The sequence below is a fragment of the Vulpes vulpes genome, chromosome 1 (genome assembly GCF_048418805.1).
Source record: "Vulpes vulpes isolate BD-2025 chromosome 1, VulVul3, whole genome shotgun sequence".
NCBI lineage: Eukaryota > Metazoa > Chordata > Mammalia > Carnivora > Canidae > Vulpes > Vulpes vulpes.
The window spans coordinates 121389304-121409434 of record NC_132780.1 but is presented as its reverse complement, the minus strand read 5'-3'; the positions used below and the strand labels follow the sequence as shown (position 1 = coordinate 121409434).

At 41.9% G+C, this 20131-nt stretch overlaps 1 pseudogene; it reads left to right on the top strand.

Annotated features, from left to right (window-relative positions):
• The first annotated feature begins 1777 nt into the window (after window positions 1-1777).
• On the top strand, window positions 1778-2907 carry LOC112913781 (translation initiation factor eIF2B subunit beta pseudogene; annotated as a pseudogene).
• The last annotated feature ends 17224 nt before the right edge of the window (window positions 2908-20131 follow it).

Genomic DNA, 20131 nt, shown 5'->3' with positions numbered 1-20131 from the left:
CAACTTTTTTGAAGAAATACAAATCTAGGGAATCCCTGGGTGGCTCAGTGGTTTGGCGCCTGCCTTTGGTGCAGAGCATGATCCTGGAGTCCCAGGATCGAGTCCCACGTCAGGCTCCCTGCATGGAGCCTGCTTCTCCCTCTGGCTGTGTCTCTGCTTCTCTCTCTCTCTCTCTGTATCTCTCATGAATAAATAAATAAAATCTTAAAAAAAAAAAAAAAGAAATACAAATCTAGGAGAACCCAATTATTCAAACTCTAGCTTTGTTGCCTTGTAACCTTGAGCAAGACCTTTAATTTCTCTAAGTCTTCTTGCTCAGGTCCAGAAATGAGGGGCTAATGATATATGATCTTTGATGTTTCTTTGAGCTATAAAATGCTATGATTACATATCCTTTTACAAATCTTAAGAGAATGTCCTTAGCTTTTTCTGGATTTTAGGTCTTAGGGGACCACTGAATTTGCAAATCAGTTCAGATATATAGCTTTCGATCCGGTAAGAACAGTTTGGCCTTGATAGGGAAAATTGTGCCCTATTATTTTTATAGCCAGCAAGTTGCTCTTTAAAAAAAAAAAAAAAAAAAAAGATTTCACTTATTCATGAAAGACACACAGAGAGAGAGAGAGTCAGAGACACAGGCAGAGGAAGAAGCAGACTCCACGAAGTGAGTCTGATGTGGGCCTCCATCCCGGGGCCCCAGGATCATGCCCTGAGCCACCCAGGCCTGCCAGCAAGTTGTTCTAATGCTAAATACAAAATTCCCACTTAGTCCTTAAACATTACAAACCACAGCCTGTGTACTAATTAAAGGTCACTCGTCTGTCACAGTAAAGTGAAAGCATGGCAAGGTAAACGCTTAAAAACAACTGCTGGATTTCTAATAAGATGGGGCAAGAAGTTCACATTTTCGCATTGCTGTTCTTCCCCTAAACATGGCAAAGATAAAACGATAAAAAAGGAGGAAAAAATGACATTGCAGAGCTCAAGGGGGAAAAAGATTATTATGTCCATGGACAAGAAAAAGCAACAGAATGCCAAAGAGGGAGTTAGGCTAAAGCCATGGGCCTGCCGGTCTGCAGGCCCAGAAGCAGGTGGTGGTGGTTGCATGGCAGGGAGCCTACTCCACTTGCAACAAGGGACCTAAATTGGGGTGATCAACTTAGAGAGGCTGTCTGAGCTTGGAGAGTCTATGTACCTGGGGAGATAGAGATCCAGCCTTGAAGTCAGAAAAAGAACCAAGTCATGTGTTGGCCCAGTGACTAGACCCAAGTTATCTCTGACATCACTTTGGTCAAGAGCCTTGAGCTGCCTTTACAGCATGTGGTCCTGAAATAGAATTCCAGGGGGCCAGGTAGAGAGACAACCACAAAACCAATAGATTTAGAGAAATAGAAGAGAAAAAAAAAAAAAACAGATTAAAAGCAAACAACAATAAAAACATTCTAATTCAAAATAAGCTACCAGGGATCCCTGGGTGGCGCAGCGGTTTGGCGCCTGCCTTTGGCCCAGGGCGCGATCCTGGAGACCCGGGATCGAATCCCACGTTGGGCTCCTGGTGCATGGAGCCTGCTTCTCCCTCTGCCTGTGTCTCTGCCTCTCTCTCTCTCTCTCTCTGTGACTATCATAAATAAATAAAAATTAAAAAAAAAAAACAAAACAAAATAAGCCACCAAATCAAAATTCTAAAATCCATGAAATTCTATCCTTAAAAATACAGTCAGTAAAGCATTAATTCGGTGCAGGTGTGGGATCTGAGGGCGAGGCGGCTGTTTTCGAGATGCCAGGAGCAGCGGCTGAGGGCATCCAGAGTTTCGTGGAGGCCCTGAAGCCAGACGGTAGGCGGCGCAGCTCCGGGGACGTGGCTCGTGATACCCTGGGGCTGCTGCGCCGGGTCATCACCGACCACCGCGGGAGCAACGCAGAGGAGCTGATGGAAGTGGTTCCCCGAGAGGGCCAGAGAATAAGGGCTGCGCAGCCCTCGGAGACCACAGTGGGCAACATGGTGCAGAGAGTGCTCAGGATCATCCGGGAGGAGTACAGCGATGAGAGCGATCAGCAGGAGTCCTTGCACAAACTCTTGACATCCAAAGGCCTGAACAAGGATTTCAGCTTCCATTATGCCCAACTCCAGTCCAACATCATTGAGGCAATGAATGAGCTGCTTGTGGAACTGGAAGGGACAACAGAGAACATTGCAGCCCAGGCGCTGGAGCATATCCACTCCAACAAGGTGGTCATGACCATTGGCTTCTCCCTTCCTTCTCCCTTCCTCCTCCCTTCCTCTTTCACCCGAAAGAGGAAATTCCATGTCATTGTGGCAGACTGTGCTCCTTTCTGTCAGGGTCATGAAATGGTAGTCAGTTTGTCCAAAGCAGGTATTGAGACAACTGTCATGACTGATGCTGCCATTTTTGCTGTTATGTCAAGAGTCAACAAGGTGATCATTGGCACAAAGACCATCCTGGCCAACGGTGCCCTGAGAGCTATGACAGGAACTCACACTCTAGCACTGGCAGCAAAACACCATTCTACCCTGCTCATCGTTTGTGCTCCCATGTTCAAGCTTTCCCGACAGTTCCCCAGTGAAGAAGATTCATTTCACAAGTTTGTGGCTCCTGAAGAAGTCCTGCCTTTCACAGAAGGGGACATTCTGGAGAAGGTCAGCGTTCACTGCCCTGTGCTTGACTACGTCCCCCCAGAGCTCATTACCCTCTTTATCTCCAACATTGGTGGGAATGCACCTTCCTACATCTACCGCCTGATGAGTGAACTCTACCATCCTGATGATCATGTCCTATGACCACCACTCGTTCTAAGCAGCTGCTTAGCCAAATACAGAATGGAGAGGGACTTCAGTGTGACTGCTGAAAACATCATCTTTGCAATGGAGAGTGACCTGGAGTCAACCTGAAAAAACATAATACTGTTTCTTGCCTTTTTAGTCTTCCCATAACAAGGATGCACATTCAGGACTGCTGCTTGCCTTTCTGATCTTACTAGGAGCAGCAGGGCTTGACCTACTGATTTTGGAGTCTGTTGGGGGTGCCTGGCTGCCTCAGTCAGTAGACTATGTGACTCTTGATCTCAGGGTCATAAGTTTGAGCCCCATGTTGGACACAGAGTTTACTTAAAAAATTCTTTGGTGGGGACACCTCTTAACCTCTTGGTGATGTGGGGTGTCTGGAACTTAAGTTTCAGGAACTTAAACTTTCTGGTTCAGTGGGGTGTTAAACTTAACACTGAAGACCTTCCTGGGATACGGGTTTTTGCTCAGAAATGGCTACCACACCTTTTCCTGGCCAGTGCCAATAAAAGCTTCTTGAAGAAAAAAAATAAAATAAAGCGTTAATTCAGGACATCAATTCACTGCAGAAAAAAATTAATTTTAATGAATAGTATAACAAATTGGTTAAAAACAAGGAAGTCCAAAGAGATAAGAGAATAACGGTTATAAAAAGAACTAGCCAAAAAAAAATTTAAAAAAATAAAAAGAACTAGCCATATGGAGAAAAGCAGGCATAAATGAAGCAAAAATAGATGGATGAGCAAAATAACCAATAAAAGTCTTGGAAATGAAAAGGTAGCCTTTGGAATTTTAAAAAATACTTAATAGTTGAAATGGTCTTTAGATTCACTAAAAGAAGTACTGGTGAGTGGCAAGATCAAACTAAGATGCTCACCCTAAATTCAACACAAAGAGAAAAGAGTTTAAATATACAAAAGAGTGATTGCATGCATATACCATGAGACCCCAAAAAAGGGAATGAAAAGAACAACAGAGAAGCAATGTCAAGTTGCTTAGCATAAAAGTAATAACTAAGAACTCCCCAGAGCAAAAGAAAAACAGAAGTCATCAGATTGAAAGTTGTCTCTAGGTGACAAAAGGATAAATAAAAATAAATTCCTACCTTGGAGCATTGTAATGGGACTCAGAACATAAAGAATAAAAGGAAATCTTAAATGTGTCTGAAAGAAAATACAGATTATCACAGAATACTACTAGACTTCTCCACAGCCACGTTAAATAACACAAAATGCTGGAAAAAGCAGTCTTCAAGGCGAACAAAACTAAATGAGCAAAACTCTCAACTTAGACTGCTATATCCAGCTAGCACACAATTTAAGTGATGGAGAAAAATAAAGACATTTTCAAGCACACAAAACTAAAACTATATTCCACAGACTCCCATTGAAAGAACCTCTGCTTTACGAGCCCTGCCTCCTGCCTGTCCCCTCCAGCAGTTCTTCACTCCTGGGCCCCCCACCCACTCTCCTCCCTGCCCAAGCCATGCGTGGTGCCCTGACCTGGCTCACGTTATTAACCCCTTCTCTCCAGTCTCTCTCTCTCTCTCCCCACTCTTCCTACTTTACTCTTCCCCTTCTCCAACCTTGATCTCCTTATCTCCATGGTACAGGCACCAGGCAACCGCATCCTCCTGTATCCCACCACACCCAGCCAGCCTGCCCTGCCTCTGGGGCCTGGAGTTTCCCTCCTCCCCTAGAGCATGCAAGCTGGGCCACCCTAGGCTGGAAGCATAGAAAAATGCTGCTCCATCATCCTTCATGCAGTGGGTTTGTACACTGGGTGGAGTGGAGGTAAGAAACACCAGTGCCAGGGAAAAAAGGAGGAGCTCCAAGGTCATGGTTAGAGAGCTGTGATAGGAGGAACACTGAGAACTCCCACTATCGCGATAATGAGTCATGACCTTGAATGTCCCTCCTTGTGCTGCTTTGGGGGAAGGGAGGAATTTTGAAGTTTTTTAACATATGTGTCTCAAATCAAGAGCAATTAATACAATGACACTGTAGTTTCCTGACAATCTTGGACAATAGAGTTTAATAGAATTTTCCATCAGGCCAAGAATTATTCTCATTTGTGCTATGAATTTGTAGTGGACAGAGATCCTCCCACACATTGTGTTTTGGCCTAAGGCCTGATCTTTCCCCAGCATGGGGTCTTACTGGTTAAAGCCTCAATCCTCCATCTTCAGATAAGTAGCTTGATCTGTGCCCTGCATACAGGAGCATCCTGGCTTAGCATGTGTGTCTTCTTTTCAGGTTCTGGAGTTTGCATGTTGCTCTGAGGGTGGAGTTTGTCAGTGGAGGTTTTTGTAGTGATAAAGAACCATTTTATTCCAGTGCTGGTGGCCTCTTGACCAATTTTTCAGCCTATTAACACTACCTAACAACTTTTAAAGAGGCTTCACAAAAACCAAATTAAGGCTTTTCTGATGACTTTGACACAATCAAATTTAATTTCCCCAAAGCATTGCATCAGTGGAGAGCAGAAAACTTCTGAATATGATAGGAAGTGACAGATATTTTTAAAAATTGATGAGAAATATAAAAAGTAGATGAATCTCTAAAAAAGCTAAGTAATTTGAGAGTTCTAGTTTAAAAATAAGAGATTAAAATATGCACCATCTCTCAGCAGATTTTGCAAACAAAATATCTTTTTATGGCATATATTTTGCTTTTCTTTGATTACAAAAGACTTATAGAAAAAGAGGAAAAAAATCATCTTTTTTTTTTTTTTTTTTAATTTCATCTTTTTTACCATTGCCCGAGAGATAGCCACAATTAACTTTTGGAGTCTATTATATTTTAGCCTGCTTTTTTTTTCTGGTAATATATGTAAAAATCAGCTTAACATATCACAAGTTTTCTTATGAATTTTAACATTAATACAACATAACATTATTTTATGATTCTGTTGTAATCCATTGTGTAAATGTACCATAATTTGTTTAACCAACCCAATTTCTCACTATGATAAATAACATTGCAATAAACACCCTTCTACAAAAATTGCTTCTGCATATCTTGGGTTATCTTTTAAGGTGACTTCTCAAACGTTTCTTCTTCCAGAAGACTGGAGTAACTGACTTGAGAGAGAACGTTTAGTATATGTGCTGCCAAAGCAAGCACAAGAGAAAGAACTTTTAAGTGCCATTTTTTTTTTTCCTAGCTCAGGCTCTCTCTGGAGTGTTGACCTTCGGGTTCACAGTGGTATCAAATACTAAAAGGCTCGATGTTACTGGCTGAGATGTTGCATCATTCTTAATAAATGGGCTCATGAATAGTAAACTCTTCATTTCCATCTTGAAACCCTAGAATTATTTTGCCAATCTATTCAAACCAATTAAAAACAAAAAACAAAAACCAAATCCTGGACTGACTTGCATGCCAACTTTTTGATCCAACTGAAATTAATTTTAATATGTTTAATATGCGCCTGAGAACTGTTTTCTGAGAACTTCTTATTTTTAGAGTTCTAGTAGCTGTCCCTATGCCTTCCCAGTGCCAATTTATTGTTAAGTTTATCTGATCTAGAATGTACATTTTAATTACCTCCATGGTTGGGCCAAGTAGAATCCTGCCATACTTAATTGAAATTTTGGAGAAACTTGGTAGCATCTTAACACACAGTTCATCTTAACACACAGCTCATTTAACACGAGTCAGAAAAAGCAGACATCTTTGGCTCACAAATCTGCCGCCCTTACATTAGCAGTCTCTCTGAAATCCCAGCAGGCGGAAAATGAAGTCACGTTGGACCAAAGCCCAAGAATACAATGACTTCAGAACACAAATCTTCACCTAGGGAAGAGTTCATAATAGTCATCCTAACAAGAAAAATTTAAACTCCCCTGGACATTAATAACACAGCTTATGTTCAAATAGCCAACAAGGGGCATGGGAAAGGAGAGGGGGATAGAATTTTTTCTCTTATCTCTTTCATTTCATTGTTTTTCTTTTGTTGGTATCTTTCGATGGCACGATATCTAAATACATAATCATGGGCTATAATAGTGCTCATCATTTCATCACCACTAAAAAAGAGGGGGAAAATGCAGGTTTATCCCAGCTAATTACTGATAAAGTAAGTCTGATTGATTAATTTTTTTTTTCTGAAAATAAATAACAGTGTTTTAAGTGTCTTGGGTTTCCAAGGTGGAGCGGCTGAAAATTAAGTTTATGACCTGTGGCAAAAGCAAGCAACATATCTTAAGATATGTCAGATTTTCTGACTATAAACAAATAACTAGGGGAAATGAGCATAATGAAAGCATAGAATTTCCAAGTCAATTTTTAGCCGTCCTTACCCCAGAAGAATTATAACCAGTTTTTACGAAAGGCCAATTCTAAAGCAGCAGTATGAAAAATTGATGTTCATGGCAACTTTCACAACTATGGCTTGTTTTCTTACAAACCTCTATCGTGCAGTTTATAAAAATTGGATAACGCTGTCTGGCTCATTAATAGTTTACATGAGTTCAAACTGAAAGGATGCCAGAGAAAGAAAGAGAAGCTTTCAGAAGGGGCTGGGAAGGGGACTCAGAAGAGACACAGAGGTTGTGCTGAGAGCTGGGGGGTACCTTGGGGCATGACTCCAACCACACCCTCCCCTCTGACACCTGAGCCAGAATGGCATGTGGCGAGCACAGAGGGACTGCAAGAATAAATGCTCCTTCGTGTTCTCTCTTTATAACCAAACAGAAGAAAACTATGTGATCTCCCATCATCCGTGTGTAACTCAAGGTGAATCCAGGTTGGGAAATGAGGGAAAGTGCCGGGGGTCAACGTGTATGGGCTTCACTATGACTATGAGAAGAAAAAGCACAATCAGGACCTAATGAGCCTGGGCCTCCTGCCAAGGCTGGCCAGGCTCCAAGGACAGGATTGGGCTTCTCCTCAGGGAATATGAGCATATAAGTCACCAGCTGACAGGGCTCTCTGTTCCCTGACTCAGCACACAGAATATAGGAACCACTGCGGGAGGGCCATGGGTTTTATACAGCAACAACAAAAGAATACACAAGGCACTTTCATCTTCTTTTGTTTTCATTTTTATTCCATGGACTCTTCACATTTCCAACCATGGGTAAACTTTTAAGACAAATGATGCCTGAAATACAGCTTAATTTCCAAGTTGCAAGGGAAAGATTCAGTAAGGAGTTCTATATACAATCATGTGAGACCCAGGTTCTGAGGAAGTAGTTAGCACACACTGTGGACTTGCTGCACTGGTGCGTTCAGTTTTGTTCTGCTGCTCCGAGGGGGTGTTCAGAGAGCTATAATGCTCCACCACTTATGGAGAAGAGTGTGTGTAGACTAGTTCTACCCAGATATGGCAAAGAACCACCAGATGGAACTTGGAAAACCCTTTTGTCTCAAGCCTTCATTCCTCTCCCAGGTGCACACATGACATTTCCATAATAAAACACTATTCATCCATTTTCCGTTCTAGTAAGGCTGACATTCCTAAATAGATGAGTGAGTGACCAAAACTAAACTCTCTCTAACACTTTAGACGCCTAGTGCATGATGTCTCTAGGAAAGAAGTTTCCACACTGGTATAGTCCTCCTCATAAAGTTTTACAAGCAGCCTACGACTTTCAATATCTAATCTTGCCTTCAATATGTGTTGCTAACGTAAATCTACGTGAGGCATGAACTCCTGGAGAACCATTTCATCCAAAGCCAATAGCTCTTCAACATTACCACTTGCAGCAAGGCTCTGGCATTTGTTAGAGCCAGCTTTGGTCTTGCCCCCTTTATGAAAGCCTGTGACTCTAAATCATCCTGGACCATGGATGTAGCAGCACCAGCAATGGGTCCAGCAGCCTGAGCTATTTCAAGAATAAACTCATTTGTGGAGGCATAGAGAGGTCTTTAGCTTTAGGGGATGGGGAAAGCATTCAATGGAGGTGTCTCGCATCTCTGTCTCAGCTCAAGCTTAAGTAAGTCTACATTCAGTCTCACAGCCCTGACTGAGGGTAAGTGAGGAGGTTCCTGGGTCTGCTAGAGCTGGGTCAGGAGTTCCCCAGGCCTTGGGGTTAAGCCCCTGCTGTGATCCTCAGGGTCTGATACACACTATTTGCATCCCACCTTTTGACTAAACCTCCAAAATGTTTCCATTAACAGGTTGGTGTCCTTATCTGCATTTCATAGATAGAGACATGAAGGGTGGGGACTAAAGTGTCCTTGCCCAAGAACACAGTGAAATAGAGATCTTCTAGCGCTTCATTTGTCCTTTGGTCTTTGAAGAATAAAATGCCTAGTGACTAAGCCTTATCCATTTTATGCTCTTTGAAATCCCTCCCTCAATGCACATTCCATGGTTCAACCTGCCATTGCTGTTCTGCACCATTCCTAATCAGAACCTATCATACTATTGTTTTTTTTTTTTTTTCAGAATTGTGCTGAAACATCAGAACAATGAAAACATTTACAGAACCTGAAAAATGGAAGCAACTTTTATGATCCTTGAGTTCAATCTCCTCATTTTCTAGATTAGCAGCCTGAGATTTGCCAATGTCACAGGCTATGCAGGGAAAGTCGGGACTGCAATCTAGGTATCTTGATTCCTAGGAAGCTGTCTACCCCAGTCTTAACAGACATAAGTTTGTTTCTTTTTTTATACCCAATCCAAAATATTTAGCATTCTTAGAGCATTCCAAATGGGTGAACAATAGCAGAAAACTCAGTGTGATCCAAAGCAAGGATCTTCAAGAGTGTTTTTGCCTTTTAATCTATTAACCATAAGGAATATTGAATTTAGCAAAGTACATTGAAGTTTTCTAGGCAACATGTTAAGAACAGCTGAAACCAATTAAATGCTAATCAGTTTTACCCTGTCTGATGCAGAGTGGAAAAAATGTTCCAGAGGTCTCTCCACCCTGAGATGTTCTTGGCAATGGGTCTCTATGCTGTGGGCCCCCTCCCATCTCTCTTAGTCATATACACACAGGAAGAGAAGACCTGGCCAACTCCCTTCAAATCTGAGAGGAGAGCAGAACCAGCCCAGATTTTCCCCTTGAAGTAAAAGTGCATCCTGGAAAAGGAAGGCTGTGGACTCTGAGACAATGCACAGCTTAATTGTGAGAATATAAGAGACTAAAAAATGCAGTGAAGTCCAATTACATCAATCAATCCTCTGTGGCCACCTCATGAACTGATTGAGCATCTGTATTATCTTATCTCCTAACACTGCTTTCCCAAACCCCACCTTCTTCCATGAGAGATAGGTAGCAGAGCAGATTTTCAAATCCAACAGAGTGGGGTTTGAATTTGGGCTTTGCAATTATGAGATGTAGTCTTAAGCAAGTTATTTAACTTCTCTATGCCTCAGTTTACTTATTTGTTAAAAAGGAATGATAATACCAACCTTTAAGAATTAAATGAGTTAATACTTAGAGAGTATCCAATACATAGTGTAAGATCAACAAATGCTGGTGTTGTTCCACACAATGCCTCCTAATGAATTGTTCACACACTCTTTTCTTTTCTTTTTTTTTTTTTAATTTTATTTATTTATGATAGTCATACAGAGAGAAAGAGAGAGAGGCAGAGACACAGGCAGAGGGAGAAGCAGGCTCCATGCGCCGGGAGCCTGATGTGGGATTCGATCCCGGGTCTCCAGGATCGCGCCCTGGGCCAAAGGCAGGCGCCAAACCACTGCGCCACCCAGGGATCCCTCACACACTCTTTTCTTATATTAAAACCATTTTAGTCACTTTTCTATTAGTCTAGTTCAAGTGTTTCATAGTATGTGTGTCTATCTGCCTGTCTGACTATACTGCTATACCTGTCCTGGAAGACAGATAGATAAGAATATATGCATTAGGAAATCAAAGGCCCAAGTGCCCTGATCTACTACTGTCTGCACAGAATAGAGAACATATTACTTTTGATTCTACCCAGGTTTTTTTTTTTTTTTTTTTTTTTTTTTTTTTTTTTTTTTTGTCCAGTAAAACTATCAGCTTCTGTGTCCAAGGACTGAGAGCCTCTAGAAGATACCCATGGTTCACCAATTTGCAACATCAGTGTGTATACATTTTTTAATCTGTTAACTTTCATGTAAAAACATGCATAAAATATCTACATGGGTAGATAGACCTATGTCTTAAATTATGTCTTTATTTTACCTTTTTTAAAAAAAGATTTCATTTATTTATTCATGAGAAACAGAGAGAGAGAGAGGTAGAGACACACAGGCAGAGGGAGAAGCAGGCTCCATGCAGGGACCCCGACGTGGGACTTGATCCCAGGTCTCCAAGATCATGCCCTGGGCCGAAGGTGGTGCTAAACTGCTGAGCCACCCAGGCTGCCCATATTTTATTTTTTCCTTTAAATCACCTTAATTAAAATATTTATATTATTAATTAATTTAAATATAGTACTAATTTGGTGCTTTTATTCCTTTGTATTTGTGTCAAGGGTAGGAGTGAGGAGGGATGAAATGATATACTCAAGTGAAATCAAGTATTTATTAACATTGAAAAGATACCCTGTGACTTCTGTATCCAGGAAGACAGAGGAGATGTACTTTTCTCTATTGCCACTAGTAAGCATAACTGTAAACCTGAGCATAAAAATATGAAACAAACATAAGACTGAAAGATGGAGGGATCCCTGGGTTGCTCAGGGGTTTAGCGCCTGCCTTCAGCCCAGGGCATGATCCTGGAGTCCCGGGATCGAGTCCCACATCAGGCTCCTGCTTCTCCCTCTGCCTGTGTCTCTGCCTCTCTCTCTCTTTGTCTCTCTTTCTCTCTCATAAATAAATAAAATCTTTAAAAAAAAAGAAGAAGGAGAAGAAGACTCTGAAACATGGAGAGAAGAAAGGACTTTGAGATCTAAGGAATGGAATGGCAGTAAACTCCCTGGGTTTTCTTTTTGCCTCATACAACTGAGACATGGAGCTGAGGAAGCATCTAACTCAGAATGCCAAACAGTTGCAGAGAAAAACAAACAAACCAACCCTCAACAAAAGCCTGCTGTCTTAGCCAAAGGACCAAAAAATGGGCATTGTAACAAGACAGTTTTAAGGCAAAATACCCCCTTCTCCAGGGAAACACCAAAGAAAAACTCATGTCTCAACATCTCCCATACCAGCAAAGTCTTGATGGAAAACTTAGACTTGTATCCTTGGGAGGCTGTAATGAGGCACCCCAACCCTTCTGCTGCATGTGCACAGTCTGACTTCTATTCCCATCTGACAGTAATGAGACATCCCTCAACCTCCTTGCTCTGGTGGTATCATAGAAGGCCTAGTGTAGAGTCAGAGCTGTCACCATCGCTTTGCACTGTGGTAACCAAGACACCTCCACCACAGTGATGGTGGAAAACACATGGAGAATCAGAACTCCTGACTCTGTTCCACAGTAGCAAGAGGCTCAACTACCTTGGGTATCAGTAGAAACCGAGTGAGGAGCTTGGATGTCTACCTCCACTTGGCAGTAACAAGGTGGCAGTCCCTTTCTCCTACCAAAAAAAGCCAGACAAAACAGAAGGTTTGCATAAGATGAAGAGATTCAAAACATAATATGAAAATGTCTGGATATCAATTTAAAAATCATTCATCATACCAAGAACCTGGAATATCTCAATCTGAATGGAAATAAAACAATCAATAAATGCTAACACTGGGATAACAGAGATGTTGGAATTATCTGACAAAGATTTTTAAGTAGCCATGATAAAAATGCTTCAGTGAATAATTAGAAATATGTTTGAAACAAATGAAAACTAGAAAATCTCAGGCAAACAAGAGAAAGTCTCAGCAAAGGGGCACCTGGGTGGCTCAGTTGGTTGGGTTAGGCATCTGCCTTCGGCTCAGGTCATGATACTGGAATCTTGGGATGGAACCTCGAGTTGGGCTCCCTGTTCAACAGAGGCTGCTTCTCCCTCTCCCTCTGCCATACTCTCTATCTTTCTCTCTCAAATAAATAAATAAAATCGAAAGAAAGAAAGAAAGAAAGAAAGAAAGAAAGAAAGAAAGAAGAAAGAAAGAAAGAAAAGAAAGAAAGACTTAGCAAAGAAACAGATGACATAAAGAACCAAATGGAAAGTTTAGAACTGAAATACAAAAATAGAAATTTCAGTTGATGGGCTCAACAGCAGAATGCAGGGGGGTGGGAGGACTTAGGAGAGAAACAATGACCTAAAAGATAGAAAAATGGAAATTAGCCCATCTTTACAACAGAGGAAAAAAACGGACTGGAAAAATTAAGCGGATCTTTAGACTTGTGGAGTCATAAGAAAAGATCTAACATTTATGTCAGCAGAGTCCCAGAAGGGAAGAAAAAGGATAGGACTGAAAAATCATTCAAAGAAATAATAATCAGAAACATCCCAAATTTGGCAAGAGACATATACCTCCAGATTCAAGAAGCTTAGGAAACTCCAAACAGGATAACCCAAGGAAAGCCATGCCAAGACATACCATAATTAGCCTAAAGACAGAAAAATTCTTGAAAGGAGCCAGAGAAAAATAATATCCTACCTATAGCGGTAAAACAATTTTTAAAAAAGATTTTATTTATTTATTGATACATACAGAGAGCAAGATAGGCAAAGACACAGGCAGAGAGAGAAGCAGGCTCCATGCAGGGAACCCGATGCGGGACTCGATCCGGGGACTCCGAGATCATGCCCTGGGCCAAAGGCAGGTGCCAAGCCATTGAGCCATCCAGGCGTCCCAGCAGTAAAACAATTTTTATAGCAGCAGATTTCTCATCAGAAATCATAAAGGCCAAAAGAAAGTGGCACAGTATTTTTCAAGTGATGAAAGAAAAGAATTTTCAATTTCAGAGTCCTGTACCTAGCAAAAGTATCCTTCAGGAATGAAGAGGAAATCAAGATGTTCTCGGGTGAAGAGAAACTAAGAGAATTTGTTACCAGAAGACGCAGTAAAATAATGGTTAAACAGAGTTCTCTAACCAGAAAGGAAACAATAAAAAAGAAACTTTGGAACATCAGCAAAGAGCAACACAGTAAGTGAAAAATGGGTAAATCCAATAAACTTTTCTTCTCTGGAGTTTTCAAAATGATGTTGGGCAAAATGATGCTGTAACACTGATACAGTTCTAAGTTTAAAATATTTAAGGGGCACCTGGGTGGCTCAGTCAGTTAAGTGTCTGCCTTTGGCTTCATCTCATGATGTGAGAGTCATGGAATTGAGCCCCGAGTCAGGCTCCCTGCTCTGTAGGGAGCCTGCTTTTCCCCTCTCTCTCTTTGCTCTCTCTCTCTCTCAAATAAATAAATAAAATCTTCAAAAAATTGTAACATAATTATATCATAAATGGGGAATGATAATATATCATAAATTTAAGACAATTATATCATAAATGGGGAAGGGTAATGGGATATAGAGGGAAGTACGGCTTTTCTTTTATTTTCAAACTGGGAGACTGACACCAACAGACTGACATGTTAGGTATCTAAAATGTAATTGTTAGAGCAACTACTAAAAAATCTATGCACAAAGTTATACTTGAAATCACGACAGATAAATCAAAACGGAATTCTAAAAAATGTTCAAGTGGTCCATAGGAAGGCAAGAAAAAAACCCCAGAGAAATGAAAATCAGAGAGAGAAAACAGAAAATAGAAAATAAAATGGCAACAATAAAAAGTTCTCAGGGCTTGGTGGGTGCCCACGTGAATATGCAAACCAGCACACAAATGCCAGGGCCACTAAACCACCACTTCCATCTGCCGGCTGGTCCAGCCTCACTGCTATGCTACATGCACAGGTTGGCCCTCAGCCTCACCCAGGTGCTGTCTGCCCCTGGTGGGGGGAGGGCAGGCATGTCTTGCAAACTAAAGTTGGCTCTGCAAATGACCATGGCCTCCTTCAACAAGGCTAAAAGCACCCACTCACCTTTTACCTTCACAGCAGTGTCCTTGGAACATCAGTGTCCTTACAGTACTGGCAGCTATTGAATGACTATAGGCTACCATCCCAAGGCTACACCCAGGAAACTGGGAATAGCCAGGTGCCTCGAAGCAAATACGCAGGGCTGCACATCATTGAAGAGTTGGGGAAAGTGATTAGACGGCCCCTCCTCTGCTGAGGCATCTTTCACGCTAGAGGACTCCTCGTCTGGCCATGTCATAGAGATTTCTATCACTCCCTGTTGCGGGACTTAACTGAGGCATTTTTGGTCTAAGTGGCCACTGACCACTCCTTTCACAGCCCCTAAGAAGCCAGCATTTCTCCTAGTTCTTCTTGCTGGAGTTCCTCCTGGACACTCAGTTGGAAATACCCAAGATGATCTAACTACACTCCAGCTGTCTTTCTCCCAAGTGGCCTATTCTGGTACACAGGAAATGTCACACTTCCCTGGTCTCCCAAACTCTAGTATGGCCCACAAAGTCTTAACTTTCCAACATAGCCACTTCTACCTTTCCTAGATAGAATCAGTCGCCATTGGTCTGTGTCCCTTGACTGCAGGGAACTCCTTCTGCAGTTCTCTGTGTGGTCCCAATGAAGCTTGTCACGCTAGCTTGGAAGAGAAGGCAGTGCTCCTTCCCTTGGGTCTCTGACCTAGAAGATCCTTCTCGGGCCTTGCTCTCCTGTCATCCTCCAACTCATTTTTAAGTATCACTGATCTGACTAAGGGATGCAAAAACCATAGAACCAGTTCTCCATATTTTCCTGTGTAGACTTGCATGGGAGGAGTCTGTCTATACTCTGATAATATATCTATTGTATATTGTGTATTGCACTGGGCCTCAGTTGCATTCTAACATCCTGCTACATTTATTGGTGTGATTACCTTCCTTTTAAGGAAAGTTTTTCATTTAAGATAGGGAGTTTATTTGTTAAATTAATGTATTTATAGAGTGAGTTGATTTTTTTCAAAATATTAAACAATAAATACAGGTGATACATAGATAAGGCTAAAAACAGATTGAATATGAATAATAGTCATTGTAGATTATAAATCAAAGGTATTTCATAGAGATTAATAGGTGGAAGTAAGAAGAATACATGGTAGGAAGGAGAAACTATAGTTTTACCATGAATCCTGAAAATACACACAAATACATAATCATGAAGACTTCATAGATGGTAAGAGGAGCATTTGAAAATAGAATGCCCTCTGAGAATTTAAGTACAACACAGACATCAGGGGATGATTATGTCCTTTGTTTGCCCTATACTCCAACTTTTAACCTACCCTTCCCAAATGAGCATAAAATAAAGGCAGTACATTCAAAGGGGCCTCCTTCCCTAGCCACAGCTGATTGCCTGAGCCTGGGAAATTGACTTAAAAAAAAATTATCAGGACGCCTGGGTGGTTCAGCGGTTGAGCGCCTGCCTTCGGCTCAAGTTGTGATCCTGGGATCCAGGATTGAGTCCCCCATCGGGCTCCCTGCCAGGAGCTTGCTTCTCCCTCTGCCTATGTCTCTGCCTCTCTCTCTCAGTCTGTGTCTCTCATGAATAAATGAAATAAATCTTTAAAAAAAAAATCTCCTTGGGAATTTGGAATTAGGACCAAGCTACTACAACTCTGGTTGACTGCCCCTTCGGGGATGGATTTACTATCAGTATGCTGGCAAATTATATTTCCAAGCTTATAAACTAGACAGCCTGAATCTATGAGTCTAATATGTGCTACTCAAATTCATAGAGACTAATGAGCAAAAAACAAAACAAAACAAACAATGGAATTCTGATTTTTATATTTATGATGAGAAATATGATCCCACAAACTAGTTACTTTGGTATACTTATCAGTCCATTCTTTCACTGTTGGTTAATCTACATGAGGAGCCAAATTTTTAGAAAGTCCCTTGAAATCCGAACAAGGGATGCTAGCTGAGTGCTCATGATGGCTGGTACCTGGACCAGGATCTAATATGATGCGTCCATCTCCTCCAGGGGCCTATGTTGACCTGGAGGGTCAGATTCTATATTCTCTGGGTCTGGGTGCCTTTATCTGACCTGGTTTTTTCTCTACCATTCCACTGCCAGCTATCATCCTTTTAAATTGGCATTTTGTTTTTTAAATATTCCAAATATAATAGTCTGTATAGTGTCCCCCTGAAAGATATCCATATCCTCGTCTGTAGAATCTGTGAATGAATGTTACCTTATATGTTGCAGATGGAATTACATTAAATATCTTGAGATGAAGGATTATCTGGCAAGAAGTTAAATGCAATTACATGTGTCCTTATAAGAGTACGGAGATTCAATGCATAGAAAGAAGACAAAAGGCAGAGTAGGAAGTGACCACAAGTCAAAGAATGGTCGCAACCACTAGAGGCTGGAAGAGGCCAGAAACAGACCGTCTCCTAGAGCCTCTGGAAGTAGCAAGGTCCTGGCATGAGCATGGCCCTCTGACACACTGATTTCAGCCCAGTGATACGGATTTTGAAATTTGGCTTCAGAACTGTGAAAAAAATTTTTTTTTCTTGTTTTAAGCCACAAGGACTCTGGTCATTTCTTTTTTTACAGCAGCCACAAGAAACTAACACCAATACCTGTAAGAGAAAAAGGTGACTTTACATACCTGAATCCTGACTCATTATGTATGTGAAGTAACAGCCATACATGTAACAGAAACTGACTTTAGCTACCGTAAGGGAAATGGGAATTTGCCCTTTAGGCTTCAAGGGATCTCATGGAGCCTGAAGGCAGGCAAGCAGCTAGACATCAAGGAGAGGTGGAACCAAGCAACCTGGGCATCCTCTTTCACCATCTCTCAGCTCTGCTCCTTTCCGAGAATCTCTCTGCTTCATAGCCTCTCTTGCTGCAGGCAGGCTTTCTCTGTTCCTCTGCCTGCCTGGCAGGTCATGGCTTCTTCCAACAGCTCCCAGCTGTAAATTGTGTTTCTTCAGCTGTTAAATGAAGAAGTTGGATACCTTGTTCTGCAAACTCCCTCTGGCTCTGAATTCTTTTTATTGAAGCATAATTGACATACAGTATCCTATTAGTTCCAGGTGTATATCATAGTGATTTGATATTTTTCTACATTACAAAATGATCCCCTTGGTAAGTGTACTTACCATCTGTCACCATGCAAGGTTATTACAATATTATTGATTATATTCTCCATGCTCTGCACTACATCTCCATGACTTATTTTATAACTGAAAGTATTCCTCTTAAATTTAGTGGAATTCTATTAGGAGTCCCCTGTGGTGGGTGCCAGGAGGGATCCAGAGGAACAGAGAGCCAACCATGTAAGTGAGATGGAGCAGAAGTGCTATAGGCAAGGCAGCTGCAGGGTGAGGCTCAGAGTACTGAACTGGGATCTCTTAAGGGGTCTGGTGAGATCATGGACTTGACCGAATGGGAGAAGAGACTTTGACAGGTGGCTTAGAGAAGGGCTCGCCCTGACATTCCACCTTTAAGCTGGCACTATCCACCTATCCTTGATGGCTGACAGAAACTTCAGCTAAGTTGTCACTTATCTCTAATTAGCATCAATTATTTATGAATTCCTTCCTCTTTTGAAATGAATGATATTGCTGCATTCTACATATGTATTACCTCAGAGCACTTCCTACCAGCCCTGGAGCAAAGGTCAGTCTGGCCCTGGAACTACAGTGTGATTAGACACATCTGTGCCCATGCAGAGCTCAAGAAATCCAACTCCACCACCTGCCAAGACCAAACCCCCTCTGGTGGCCTGCTAGCTACTTAATGAGCCTGATCTCTGGGTTGGTGTCAGCAGGAAGCCCAAAGGGCTTTCTTGCTAAGGCCATACTAGACTCCAATGCTGGAGATATCTGTATCTCTAGACCTGGCTTCCAGCTGACTCCTGCTCCTAACCAGAGAATTTCTTCCATGGATTCCACCAGTCAAACCTCTCTAATGTCTTCCGCTAGCATCCAGCACCCCCAACACTTGACACTGTCTACTCCAGCCAGACTAAATTGCTTCTAGTCTGTGGTCTCTCTCTCTGCCCAGAGAGAGACCCCTCTGAATTGCCCTTGGCTTGGAATCCCCACTCCCTGCCCATTCCACCATCCCATCATCACCTATCTAACTCCCATCTGCTTACATGATGCCTCCTCTGGGACCCTTTCCCTGACTCCATCTCATCTAGAGTAGCCCATATGTGTACCCACAGGCCCCCTTATTTGTCATTAGGATTACTGTCCTGGCTGGCAGTCAGCTATTTACCTATGGTTTAGAATCTGTGGTTCCCAACTATCTTTTCCACCTATATCTCCTGTGCCTAGCACACAGCATGGAACATAGTAGAAGCCCTATAAATGTTGAGTGATATGAGAGTCAAGTGCCCCATTTACCCACCCTCATTATACTGCTCTTTTGACAGAGATCACTGGATCCTTCTCCATTTCTTACTTTCAAACTGTGATTTCTTTCATGTTATGATGAATATTTCATTAGGAGACATAGTGAAAAATGAGATGCTTAGTACCATAAACAGAAAAGCAGCAGTGTTTTCTTAGATAAGCTTGATTTTTTTTTTGTCAAAAAACATCAAAATGAGGTTTTTCCAGACATGGCAAATGTTCTGGGAGATACAGGAAAGGATATAGGGAGGAAAGCAAGCTCTTTTGTCCTGCTCCCAATGGACCCTAAAGGGAAGCCCTCCGAACACCCTGCCAATTTTGCTGTAAGGTGAAATCCATCTACTCTCTCTCTGAGTTGCCCTGTGGCTTTATTTCTCATGTTTCTATAGTTTGTGAGACACAGTGAATTCATTTTGAGACTTCAACTTATGTGCAGTATTTCAGTGATTAAATCCATCTTGGGAAACATCACTCACTGGCCTGACTGGGGCTATTGTGTGGTTAGCTCAGCACATACTTCCAAGCATGAAAGGAAAGGGTTGTAATGTGTGGAGCCTCAGAAGAAAAATCTTATTTGGCACCTGCTCCAGCTCCTTCCTCAGAACCACCCCAGCCCCAGGCAGACCTAGGTTCTCTCAGAAGTCTCTGCTCCTATCCAGGGACCCAAGAGTTCCAGGGAGCTGTGAAACATATCAGTAAGGGGATCCCACTCAGGAAGGAGGCATTCCTGTGAGAAATGAGGTTAAGGGGAAAAAAGCCCCAGTTTTATAGGATTGAGAACATAACTTTCTCTCTTTTTTAAATATTACACAGCATAGTCATAATTATTGCTTCTGTTAATGTCACATTGCTACTTCCAATATCAGAGAGAGTGTCTGGGTTGGAGTAAGGGGTTGGAAGCAGGGGTGAGATCATGAGGCAATGAGGAAGAGCCCCTCATTTGACTCTACACAGCCAAGTGTCTGGGGACATGCACACAAATAAGTGCGGCCCTTTGGATGCTTTTGTTCACCCAGGGCCAGGAGCAAGTTTTCCCTCCAGGCAACATCTGACAAAATCTGGGGACA